Raw genomic sequence first — 12,906 nt, forward strand, 5'->3', positions numbered from 1 at the left:
GTGGGCCTATAATTGAGCCTTGTGGTACTCCCTTGGTGACAGTAAGGGCCTTAGACAGCAGATGTTCTGACCTTACACTTTGGACTCTGCCAGTGAGGTAATTGGCAAACCACGCCACTGAATGCTCAGAGACACCAACGTTCCTTAGTCGGTTCGCTAGGATGGAATGGTCTACTGTGTCGAAAGCTTTTGCCAGGTCAACATTGCTTCTTGTCAAGTGAATCTGTAATAATGTCATTTAAAACCTTGACGGTTGCGGTGGTACACCTAAAGCCAGTACGAAAACCAGATTGCAAACCAGAAATTAAACTATGATCATGAAGAAAGTCAATCGGTTGCTTATTGACAAGTTTTCTGGCTCAGCTTGATCTCCACCCTTAAATAAAGGACTCACTACCGCTTCCTTCCAAGCGCTGGGAACTTCTGCACAGTGAAACGACAGGCTGAATAGGTGAGATAGAGGCTCAGCGATGATAGGGGCTGTGACTTTAATCAAGAAAGGGTCTAAGCCATCTGACCCGGATGTCTTTTTAGGGTCCAGATTAATGAGGTCATACAGCACCTGAGACTCCGTAACAGGCCGGAGGGTAAAACTGTGTTACGGGTATTGATGACTAGGGGGACGTGTTTCACATCTAGTTACCTTTGATTTAATGGGAGAAAAGGGCACGTTGGATTGGCAGGGAGGTGTGGTTAAGTCAAACAGGGAGCCAGACTTAATGAAATGAAGATTGAAGAGCTCTGTCATACGGCCTTTGTCTGTGACAATGAAGTCATCAATGTTGAGGGACACTGGCAGCTGCAGCTGCAGGGAGGAGGGTCTACTTTCCATGCCCTTAACTATTTCCCAAAATTTACTGGGATTAGAACTACAAAGAGAGAGCTGTTCCTTATAATAATCTATTTTGGCCTTGCGGACCGACCTGAGTGCACTTATTCGGTTTACATGCATGGTTGAATCGTTTGGCCTTGTTTCCATGTTGGAGGCTTTTTGGCTGCAAGTCCTCCATGAAGGCCCATACCTCTCCGGAAAGTAGGGTCCCGCTGTTTTCTGCAGCTCTGAGCTGATAGAACTGCTGGACATCTTCACTGCGTCTAAGGTCCAAAGTGTTTCCCGTTTCTTCTTCACATCTGCAAAGTCGTTTGCCTTGAAATGTCTGCCTGTGAGAGACCTTGCTGACGCAGTGTAACTACCTTGTGTCATGTTGCTGTGCTCGGCCTTGCCATGGTGAATGACTTTTGACAGTAAACTGTCCACTTGGAAACACATCCTTAAACTTTCACATACGACAAGATCAGCTGAAGGTTCGTGATTATCCAGAAGTGCTTAAATTCAGGTTCCACCGAGATTTGAACTCGGATCACTGGATTCAAAGTCCAGAGTGCTAACCATTACACCATGGAACCACTACACAGAGACGGGAGGCAGTTTCTTACGCGAAATCACCATGTATATATTATCTATGCAGAGAACAGACGTGGGAGAGCTGTCGGGTTTGGCTGTTCCTCACCCAGTTGAATTCCTCCCCAAGCTGTTTCTGTTTCAGGTAGTGATTGTGTTTGAAACCTACATGTTGAATTGGTGATCATTAGCATCTGTTTGGTATAATTGTTTAATCAAACAGCTGACGATAAACCTACAAAATCCCTGACTTTGTGCAAGTGCGCCTGGAAGAACTGATGCTATTTTAAAAGCAAAGGGTGGTCACACCAAATATTACATGAGAGGCTAGAGAACAACTTCTTCTTTGAATCTGTATGTCAAACCCACTGTACTACTAACACTGTCTGTTTTTACTTATCACTTATCATCCAACATACAAGGAACGATTGACTCTTCTACCCCAATACCGTGTGAAAGGCATTTTGCTGAGTTTGAAAAGTAGCTGTCAGAAGTGGGATTCGAACCCACGCCTCCAGAGGAGACTGCGACCTGAACGCAGCGCCTTAGACCGCTCGGCCATCCTGACTGCGCAACCTCGTGTACAGTAGAACCTTTGCTATATCATGACAGAGTGCATACGACACGATACAATACACTATGCCATGACACAAAAGCTGAATAATGACAACAATCTAGATAGTAGCAGAGCGACATATAACAACAACACATAACATCACATGAAGCAATTACAGTTTTCTGTGAACAAGTTGGTGATTTTGCCTTTAAAAGTGGCAGTGTTGACTAGAGTGGAGAGTTTTGTTTTTTTTTGTTGTTGGTTCCAATCTTAGGACCCAGCGAACTGAAAGGCGGTGCGACCTAATGATGTGTTAGCTGAAGGGATTTGTAGCCGGATGTGACTAGAAGAGCGGATGCTGTAGGTGACGGAAGAAGGATGAAGTAGACATCCCAAATACGGAGGGGTTAGGCCTAAGAGAGTTTTTTAAGTGAGCATAAACCAGTGGATCTTACGTCGAGTATGAAGGGATGTCCAGTTTATGGAGGCGTACAGATTGCAGTGGTGTGTCCTGTAAGGAGCATTGGTGGCAAGTCTGATAGCTGAGTGATTAAGAACATCTAGCCTCTCGAGAAGTCCCTTACCTTCAGACATGTAAATTACATAACCAAAGTCTAGCATGGGTAATATAGTCATCTGAATCAGGGTGAGTTTAGCAGATTGGGTGAATGATGACCGATTACGGTAGAGAAGCCCCAGTCTGGCCTTGACCTTGGCCTGTAGCTTGGTAATGTGATGAGAGTAAGATAGTGTGCTGTCTAACCAAACTCCCAAGCATTTGGATGCATTTACTTGCTCTAGTTCCACATCCTCAACTTTGGTAATTACACCGGGGTGGGAGACAGTTTTTTTTTCATACCAAACCCCATCAACTTTCTTTTGGAGGTATTAAGGACGAGGTGACGGTCGGAGAAAGCATGCTAGATACAATGGAAAGGTTGTTGAAGAGTTCTTAGAACCTTTTCCGGGGAGGACTCAACTGAATATAAAACAGTATCATCTGCATAGAAGTGAGTGTCCTGCACTTTTGAAAAAAGTGGTGGGCCTATAATTGAGCCTTGTGGTACTCCCTTGGTGACAGTAAGGGCCTTAGACAGCAGATGTTCTGACCTTACACTTTGGACTCTGCCAGTGAGGTAATTGGCAAACCACGCCACTGAATGCTCAGAGACACCAACGTTCCTTAGTCGGTTCGCTAGGATGGAATGGTCTACTGTGTCGAAAGCTTTTGCCAGGTCAACATTGCTTCTTGTCAAGTGAATCTGTAATAATGTCATTTAAAACCTTGACGGTTGCGGTGGTACACCTAAAGCCAGTACGAAAACCAGATTGCAAACCAGAAATTAAACTATGATCATGAAGAAAGTCAATCGGTTGCTTATTGACAAGTTTTCTGGCTCAGCTTGATCTCCACCCTTAAATAAAGGACTCACTACCGCTTCCTTCCAAGCGCTGGGAACTTCTGCACAGTGAAACGACAGGCTGAATAGGTGAGATAGAGGCTCAGCGATGATAGGGGCTGTGACTTTAATCAAGAAAGGGTCTAAGCCATCTGACCCGGATGTCTTTTTAGGGTCCAGATTAATGAGGTCATACAGCACCTGAGACTCCGTAACAGGCCGGAGGGTAAAACTGTGTTACGGGTATTGATGACTAGGGGGACGTGTTTCACATCTAGTTACCTTTGATTTAATGGGAGAAAAGGGCACGTTGGATTGGCAGGGAGGTGTGGTTAAGTCAAACAGGGAGCCAGACTTAATGAAATGAAGATTGAAGAGCTCTGTCATACGGCCTTTGTCTGTGACAATGAAGTCATCAATGTTGAGGGACACTGGCAGCTGCAGCTGCAGGGAGGAGGGTCTACTTTCCATGCCCTTAACTATTTCCCAAAATTTACTGGGATTAGAACTACAAAGAGAGAGCTGTTCCTTATAATAATCTATTTTGGCCTTGCGGACCGACCTGAGTGCACTTATTCGGTTTACATGCATGGTTGAATCGTTTGGCCTTGTTTCCATGTTGGAGGCTTTTTGGCTGCAAGTCCTCCATGAAGGCCCATACCTCTCCGGAAAGTAGGGTCCCGCTGTTTTCTGCAGCTCTGAGCTGATAGAACTGCTGGACATCTTCACTGCGTCTAAGGTCCAAAGTGTTTCCCGTTTCTTTGTGCTTCTTCACATCTGCAAAGTCGTTTGCCTTGAAATGTCTGCCTGTGAGAGACCTTGCTGACGCAGTGTAACTACCTTGTGTCATGTTGCTGTGCTCGGCCTTGCCATGGTGAATGACTTTTGACAGTAAACTGTCCACTTGGAAACACATCCTTAAACTTTCACATACGACAAGATCAGCTGAAGGTTCGTGATTATCCAGAAGTGCTTAAATTCAGGTTCCACCGAGATTTGAACTCGGATCACTGGATTCAAAGTCCAGAGTGCTAACCATTACACCATGGAACCACTACACAGAGACGGGAGGCAGTTTCTTACGCGAAATCACCATGTATATATTATCTATGCAGAGAACAGACGTGGGAGAGCTGTCGGGTTTGGCTGTTCCTCACCCAGTTGAATTCCTCCCCAAGCTGTTTCTGTTTCAGGTAGTGATTGTGTTTGAAACCTACATGTTGAATTGGTGATCATTAGCATCTGTTTGGTATAATTGTTTAATCAAACAGCTGACGATAAACCTACAAAATCCCTGACTTTGTGCAAGTGCGCCTGGAAGAACTGATGCTATTTTAAAAGCAAAGGGTGGTCACACCAAATATTACATGAGAGGCTAGAGAACAACTTCTTCTTTGAATCTGTATGTCAAACCCACTGTACTACTAACACTGTCTGTTTTTACTTATCACTTATCATCCAACATACAAGGAACGATTGACTCTTCTACCCCAATACCGTGTGAAAGGCATTTTGCTGAGTTTGAAAAGTAGCTGTCAGAAGTGGGATTCGAACCCACGCCTCCAGAGGAGACTGCGACCTGAACGCAGCGCCTTAGACCGCTCGGCCATCCTGACTGCGCAACCTCGTGTACAGTAGAACCTTTGCTATATCATGACAGAGTGCATACGACACGATACAATACACTATGCCATGACACAAAAGCTGAATAATGACAACAATCTAGATAGTAGCAGAGCGACATATAACAACAACACATAACATCACATGAAGCAATTACAGTTTTCTGTGAACAAGTTGGTGATTTTGCCTTTAAAAGTGGCAGTGTTGACTAGAGTGGAGAGTTTTGTTTTTTTTTGTTGTTGGTTCCAATCTTAGGACCCAGCGAACTGAAAGGCGGTGCGACCTAATGATGTGTTAGCTGAAGGGATTTGTAGCCGGATGTGACTAGAAGAGCGGATGCTGTAGGTGACGGAAGAAGGATGAAGTAGACATCCCAAATACGGAGGGGTTAGGCCTAAGAGAGTTTTTTAAGTGAGCATAAACCAGTGGATCTTACGTCGAGTATGAAGGGATGTCCAGTTTATGGAGGCGTACAGATTGCAGTGGTGTGTCCTGTAAGGAGCATTGGTGGCAAGTCTGATAGCTGAGTGATTAAGAACATCTAGCCTCTCGAGAAGTCCCTTACCTTCAGACATGTAAATTACATAACCAAAGTCTAGCATGGGTAATATAGTCATCTGAATCAGGGTGAGTTTAGCAGATTGGGTGAATGATGACCGATTACGGTAGAGAACCCCCAATCTTTAAAAAAGTGGTGGGCCTAAAATTGAGCCTTGTGGTACTCCCTTGGTGACAGTAAGGGCCTTAGACAGCAGATGTTCTGACCTTACACTTTGGACTCTGCCAGTGAGGTAATTGGCAAACCACGCCACTGAATGCTCAGAGACACCAACGTTCCTTAGTCGGTTCGCTAGGATGGAATGGTCTACTGTGTCGAAAGCTTTTGCCAGGTCAATAAAACAAGCAGCACAACATTGCTTCTTGTCAAGTGAATCTGTAATAATGTCATTTAAGACCTTGACGGTTGCGGTGGTGAGACTCCGTAACAGGCCGGAGGGTAAAACTGTGTTACAGGTATTGATGACTAGGGGGATGTGTTTCACATCTAGTTACCTTTGATTAATGGAGAAAAGGGCACGTTGGATTGGCAGGGAGGTGTGGCTAAGTCAAACAGGGAGCCAGACTTAATGAAATGAAGATTGAAGAGCTCTGTCATACGGCCTTTGTCTGTGACAATGAAATCATCAATGTTGAGGGACACTGGCAGCTGCAGGGAGGAGGGTCTACTTTCCATGCCCTTAACTATTTCCCAAAATTTACTGGGATTAGAACTACAAAGAGAGAGCTGTTCCTTATAATAATCTCTTTTGGCCTTGCGGACCGCCTGAGTACACTTATTCGGCCTTATGTGGTTTACATGCATGGTTGAATCGTTGGCCTTGTTTCCATGTTGGAGGCTTTTTGGCTGCAAGACTTCCATGAAGGCCACTCCTGACCATACCTCTCGGACAGTAGATTAGTGGACCAGGGTCCCGCTGTTTTCTGCAGCTCTGAGCTGATAGAACTGCTGGACATCTTCACTGCGTCTAAGGTCCAAAGTGTTTCCCGTTTCTTTGTGCTTCTTCACATCTGCAAAGTCGTTTGCCTTGAAATGTCTGCCTGTGAGAGACCTTGCTGACGCAGTGTAACTACCTTGTGTCATGTTGCTGTGCTCGGCCTTGCCATGGTGAATGACTTTTGACAGTAAACTGTCCACTTGGAAACACATCCTTAAACTTTCACATACGACAAGATCAGCTGAAGGTTCGTGATTATCCAGAAGTGCTTAAATTCAGGTTCCACCGAGATTTGAACTCGGATTACTGGATTCAGAGTCCAGAGTGCTAACCATTACACCATGGAACCACTACACAGAGACGGGGGCAGTTTCATACGCGAAATCACCATGTATATATTATCTATGCAGAGAACAGACGTGGGAGAGCTGTCGGGTTTGGCTGTTCCTCACCCAGTTGAATTCCTCCCCAAGCTGTTTCTGTTTCAGGTAATGATTGTGTTTGAAACCTACATGTTGAATTGGTGATCATTAGCATCTGTTTGGTATAATTGTTTAATCAAACAGCTGACGATAAACCTACAAAATCCCTGACTTTGTGCAAGTGCGCCTGGAAGAACTGATGCTATTTTAAAAGCAAAGGGTGGTCACACCAAATATTACATGAGAGGCTAGAGAACAACTTCTTCTTTGAATCTGTATGTCAAACCCACTGTACTACTAACACTGTCTGTTTTTACTTATCACTTATCATCCAACATACAAGGAACGATTGACTCTTCTACCCCAATACCGTGTGAAAGGCATTTTGCTGAGTTTGAAAAGTAGCTGTCAGAAGTGGGATTCGAACCCACGCCTCCAGAGGAGACTGCGACCTGAACGCAGCGCCTTAGACCGCTCGGCCATCCTGACTGCGCAACCTCGTGTACAGTAGAACCTTTGCTATATCATGACAGAGTGCATACGACACGATACAATACACTATGCCATGACACAAAAGCTGAATAATGACAACAATCTAGATAGTAGCAGAGCGACATATAACAACAACACATAACATCACATGAAGCAATTACAGTTTTCTGTGAACAAGTTGGTGATTTTGCCTTTAAAAGTGGCAGTGTTGACTAGAGTGGAGAGTTTTGTTTTTTTTGTTGTTGGTTCCAATCTTAGGACCCAGCGAACTGAAAGGCGGTGTGACCTAATGATGTGTTAGCTGAAGGGATTTGTAGCCGGATGTGACTAGAAGAGCGGATGCTGTAGGTGACGGAAGAAGGATGAAGTAGACATCCCAAATACGGAGGGGTTAGGCCTAAGAGAGTTTTTTAAGTGAGCATAAACCAGTGGATCTTACGTCGAGTATGAAGGGATGTCCAGTTTATGGAGGCGTACAGATTGCAGTGGTGTGTCCTGTAAGGAGCATTGGTGGCAAGTCTGATAGCTGAGTGATTAAGAACATCTAGCCTCTCGAGAAGTCCCTTACCTTCAGACATGTAAATTACATAACCAAAGTCTAGCATGGGTAATATAGTCATCTGAATCAGGGTGAGTTTAGCAGATTGGGTGAATGATGACCGATTACGGTAGAGAACCCCCAATCTTTAAAAAAGTGGTGGGCCTAAAATTGAGCCTTGTGGTACTCCCTTGGTGACAGTAAGGGCCTTAGACAGCAGATGTTCTGACCTTACACTTTGGACTCTGCCAGTGAGGTAATTGGCAAACCACGCCACTGAATGCTCAGAGACACCAACGTTCCTTAGTCGGTTCGCTAGGATGGAATGGTCTACTGTGTCGAAAGCTTTTGCCAGGTCAATAAAACAAGCAGCACAACATTGCTTCTTGTCAAGTGAATCTGTAATAATGTCATTTAAGACCTTGACGGTTGCGGTGGTGAGACTCCGTAACAGGCCGGAGGGTAAAACTGTGTTACAGGTATTGATGACTAGGGGGATGTGTTTCACATCTAGTTACCTTTGATTAATGGAGAAAAGGGCACGTTGGATTGGCAGGGAGGTGTGGCTAAGTCAAACAGGGAGCCAGACTTAATGAAATGAAGATTGAAGAGCTCTGTCATACGGCCTTTGTCTGTGACAATGAAATCATCAATGTTGAGGGACACTGGCAGCTGCAGGGAGGAGGGTCTACTTTCCATGCCCTTAACTATTTCCCAAAATTTACTGGGATTAGAACTACAAAGAGAGAGCTGTTCCTTATAATAATCTCTTTTGGCCTTGCGGACCGCCTGAGTACACTTATTCGGCCTTATGTGGTTTACATGCATGGTTGAATCGTTGGCCTTGTTTCCATGTTGGAGGCTTTTTGGCTGCAAGACTTCCATGAAGGCCACTCCTGACCATACCTCTCCGGACAGTAGATTAGTGGACCAGGGTCCCGCTGTTTTCTGCAGCTCTGAGCTGATAGAACTGCTGGACATCTTCACTGCGTCTAAGGTCCAAAGTGTTTCCCGTTTCTTTGTGCTTCTTCACATCTGCAAAGTCGTTTGCCTTGAAATGTCTGCCTGTGAGAGACCTTGCTGACGCAGTGTAACTACCTTGTGTCATGTTGCTGTGCTCGGCCTTGCCATGGTGAATGACTTTTGACAGTAAACTGTCCACTTGGAAACACATCCTTAAACTTTCACATACGACAAGATCAGCTGAAGGTTCGTGATTATCCAGAAGTGCTTAAATTCAGGTTCCACCGAGATTTGAACTCGGATTACTGGATTCAGAGTCCAGAGTGCTAACCATTACACCATGGAACCACTACACAGAGACGGGGGCAGTTTCATACGCGAAATCACCATGTATATATTATCTATGCAGAGAACAGACGTGGGAGAGCTGTCGGGTTTGGCTGTTCCTCACCCAGTTGAATTCCTCCCCAAGCTGTTTCTGTTTCAGGTAATGATTGTGTTTGAAACCTACATGTTGAATTGGTGATCATTAGCATCTGTTTGGTATAATTGTTTAATCAAACAGCTGACGATAAACCTACAAAATCCCTGACTTTGTGCAAGTGTGCCTGGAAGAACTGATGCTATTTTAAAAGCAAAGGGTGGTCACACCAAATATTACATGAGAGGCTAGAGAACAACTTCTTCTTTGAATCTGTATGTCAAACCCACTGTACTACTAACACTGTCTGTTTTTACTTATCACTTATCATCCAACATACAAGGAACGATTGACTCTTCTACCCCAATACCGTGTGAAAGGCATTTTGCTGAGTTTGAAAAGTAACTGTCAGAAGTGGGATTCGAACCCACGCCTCCAGAGGAGACTGCGACCTGAACGCAGCGCCTTAGACCGCTCGGCCATCCTGACTGCGCAACCTCGTGTACAGTAGAACCTTTGCTATATCATGACAGAGTGCATACGACACGATACAATACACTATGCCATGACACAAAAGCTGAATAATGACAACAATCTAGATAGTAGCAGAGCGACATATAACAACAACACATAACATCACATGAAGCAATTACAGTTTTCTGTGAACAAGTTGGTGATTTTGCCTTTAAAAGTGGCAGTGTTGACTAGAGTGGAGAGTTTTTTTCTTTTTGTTGTTGGTTCCAATCTTTGGACCCAGCGAACTGAAAGGCGGTGCGACCTAATGATGTGTTAGCTGAAGGGATTTGTAGCCGGATGTGACTAGAAGAGCGGATGCTGTAGGTGACGGAAGAAGGATGAAGTAGACATCCCAAATACGGAGGGGTTAGGCCTAAGAGAGTTTTTTAAGTGAGCATAAACCAGTGGATCTTACGTCGAGTATGAAGGGATGTCCAGTTTATGGAGGCGTACAGATTGCAGTGGTGTGTCCTGTAAGGAGCATTGGTGGCAAGTCTGATAGCTGAGTGATTAAGAACATCTAGCCTCTCGAGAAGTCCCTTACCTTCAGACATGTAAATTACATAACCAAAGTCTAGCATGGGTAATATAGTCATCTGAATCAGGGTGAGTTTAGCAGATTGGGTGAATGATGACCGATTACGGTAGAGAACCCCCAATCTTTAAAAAAGTGGTGGGCCTAAAATTGAGCCTTGTGGTACTCCCTTGGTGACAGTAAGGGCCTTAGACAGCAGATGTTCTGACCTTACACTTTGGACTCTGCCAGTGAGGTAATTGGCAAACCACGCCACTGAATGCTCAGAGACACCAACGTTCCTTAGTCGGTTCGCTAGGATGGAATGGTCTACTGTGTCGAAAGCTTTTGCCAGGTCAATAAAACAAGCAGCACAACATTGCTTCTTGTCAAGTGAATCTGTAATAATGTCATTTAAGACCTTGACGGTTGCGGTGGTGAGACTCCGTAACAGGCCGGAGGGTAAAACTGTGTTACAGGTATTGATGACTAGGGGGATGTGTTTCACATCTAGTTACCTTTGATTAATGGAGAAAAGGGCACGTTGGATTGGCAGGGAGGTGTGGCTAAGTCAAACAGGGAGCCAGACTTAATGAAATGAAGATTGAAGAGCTCTGTCATACGGCCTTTGTCTGTGACAATGAAATCATCAATGTTGAGGGACACTGGCAGCTGCAGGGAGGAGGGTCTACTTTCCATGCCCTTAACTATTTCCCAAAATTTACTGGGATTAGAACTACAAAGAGAGAGCTGTTCCTTATAATAATCTCTTTTGGCCTTGCGGACCGCCTGAGTACACTTATTCGGCCTTATGTGGTTTACATGCATGGTTGAATCGTTGGCCTTGTTTCCATGTTGGAGGCTTTTTGGCTGCAAGACTTCCATGAAGGCCACTCCTGACCATACCTCTCCGGACAGTAGATTAGTGGACCAGGGTCCCGCTGTTTTCTGCAGCTCTGAGCTGATAGAACTGCTGGACATCTTCACTGCGTCTAAGGTCCAAAGTGTTTCCCGTTTCTTTGTGCTTCTTCACATCTGCAAAGTCGTTTGCCTTGAAATGTCTGCCTGTGAGAGACCTTGCTGACGCAGTGTAACTACCTTGTGTCATGTTGCTGTGCTCGGCCTTGCCATGGTGAATGACTTTTGACAGTAAACTGTCCACTTGGAAACACATCCTTAAACTTTCACATACGACAAGATCAGCTGAAGGTTCGTGATTATCCAGAAGTGCTTAAATTCAGGTTCCACCGAGATTTGAACTCGGATTACTGGATTCAGAGTCCAGAGTGCTAACCATTACACCATGGAACCACTACACAGAGACGGGGGCAGTTTCATACGCGAAATCACCATGTATATATTATCTATGCAGAGAACAGACGTGGGAGAGCTGTCGGGTTTGGCTGTTCCTCACCCAGTTGAATTCCTCCCCAAGCTGTTTTGTTTCAGGTAATGATTGTGTTTGAAACCTACATGTTGAATTGGTGATCATTAGCATCTGTTTGGTATAATTGTTTAATCAAACAGCTGACGATAAACCTACAAAATCCCTGACTTTGTGCAAGTGCGCCTGGAAGAACTGATGCTATTTTAAAAGCAAAGGGTGGTCACACCAAATATTACATGAGAGGCTAGAGAACAACTTCTTCTTTGAATCTGTATGTCAAACCCACTGTACTACTAACACGGTCTGTTTTTACTTATCACTTATCATCCAACATACAAGGAACGATTGACTCTTCTACCCCAATACCGTGTGAAAGGCATTTTGCTGAGTTTGAAAAGTAGCTGTCAGAAGTGGGATTCGAACCCACGCCTCCAGAGGAGACTGCGACCTGAACGCAGCGCCTTAGACCGCTCGGCCATCCTGACTGCGCAACCTCGTGTACAGTAGAACCTTTGCTATATCATGACAGAGTGCATACGACACGATACAATACACTATGCCATGACACAAAAGCTGAATAATGACAACAATCTAGATAGTAGCAGAGCGACATATAACAACAACACATAACATCACATGAAGCAATTACAGTTTTCTGTGAACAAGTTGGTGATTTTGCCTTTAAAAGTGGCAGTGTTGACTAGAGTGGAGAGTTTTTTTTTTTTGTTGTTGGTTCCAATCTTTGGACCCAGCGAACTGAAAGGCGGTGCGACCTAATGATGTGTTAGCTGAAGGGATTTGTAGCCGGATGTGACTAGAAGAGCGGATGCTGTAGGTGACGGAAGAAGGATGAAGTAGACATCCCAAATACGGAGGGGTTAGGCCTAAGAGAGTTTTTTAAGTGAGCATAAACCAGTGGATCTTACGTCGAGTATGAAGGGATGTCCAGTTTATGGAGGCGTACAGATTGCAGTGGTGTGTCCTGTAAGGAGCATTGGTGGCAAGTCTGATAGCTGAGTGATTAAGAACATCTAGCCTCTCGAGAAGTCCCTTACCTTCAGACATGTAAATTACATAACCAAAGTCTAGCATGGGTAATATAGTCATCTGAATCAGGGTGAGTTTAGCAGATTGGGTGAATGATGACCGATTACGGTAGAGAACCCCCAATCTTTA

At 44.6% G+C, this 12,906-nt stretch overlaps 10 non-coding genes across 10 annotated transcripts; all 10 read right to left on the reverse strand.

Moving 5' to 3' along the window:
* Positions 1 to 1,335: 1,335 nt before the first annotated feature.
* trnaq-uug lies at positions 1,336 to 1,407 on the reverse strand. Its single transcript has one exon. It is a non-coding gene; the product is annotated as a tRNA-Gln (tRNA).
* A 480-nt stretch (positions 1,408 to 1,887) lies between these two features.
* Positions 1,888 to 1,970, reverse strand: trnal-cag. The gene has a single exon. It is a non-coding gene; the product is annotated as a tRNA-Leu (tRNA).
* Positions 1,971 to 4,339: 2,369 nt separating this feature from the next.
* trnaq-uug lies at positions 4,340 to 4,411 on the reverse strand. The gene has a single exon. It is a non-coding gene; the product is annotated as a tRNA-Gln (tRNA).
* Positions 4,412 to 4,891: 480 nt separating this feature from the next.
* On the reverse strand, positions 4,892 to 4,974 carry trnal-cag. Its single transcript has one exon. It is a non-coding gene; the product is annotated as a tRNA-Leu (tRNA).
* A 1,780-nt stretch (positions 4,975 to 6,754) lies between these two features.
* trnaq-cug lies at positions 6,755 to 6,826 on the reverse strand. Its single transcript has one exon. It is a non-coding gene; the product is annotated as a tRNA-Gln (tRNA).
* Positions 6,827 to 7,305: 479 nt separating this feature from the next.
* trnal-cag lies at positions 7,306 to 7,388 on the reverse strand. The gene has a single exon. It is a non-coding gene; the product is annotated as a tRNA-Leu (tRNA).
* A 1,780-nt stretch (positions 7,389 to 9,168) lies between these two features.
* trnaq-cug lies at positions 9,169 to 9,240 on the reverse strand. Its single transcript has one exon. It is a non-coding gene; the product is annotated as a tRNA-Gln (tRNA).
* Positions 9,241 to 9,719: 479 nt separating this feature from the next.
* Positions 9,720 to 9,802, reverse strand: trnal-cag. Its single transcript has one exon. It is a non-coding gene; the product is annotated as a tRNA-Leu (tRNA).
* A 1,780-nt stretch (positions 9,803 to 11,582) lies between these two features.
* trnaq-cug lies at positions 11,583 to 11,654 on the reverse strand. Its single transcript has one exon. It is a non-coding gene; the product is annotated as a tRNA-Gln (tRNA).
* A 478-nt stretch (positions 11,655 to 12,132) lies between these two features.
* Positions 12,133 to 12,215, reverse strand: trnal-cag. The gene has a single exon. It is a non-coding gene; the product is annotated as a tRNA-Leu (tRNA).
* Between the last annotated feature and the right edge of the window lie 691 nt (positions 12,216 to 12,906).

Source organism: Micropterus salmoides, unplaced genomic scaffold (genome assembly GCF_014851395.1).
Source record: "Micropterus salmoides isolate LMB-PRFRI ecotype aquatic unplaced genomic scaffold, ASM1485139v1 Ms_hic_scaffold_16, whole genome shotgun sequence".
Lineage (NCBI taxonomy): Eukaryota > Metazoa > Chordata > Actinopteri > Centrarchiformes > Centrarchidae > Micropterus > Micropterus salmoides.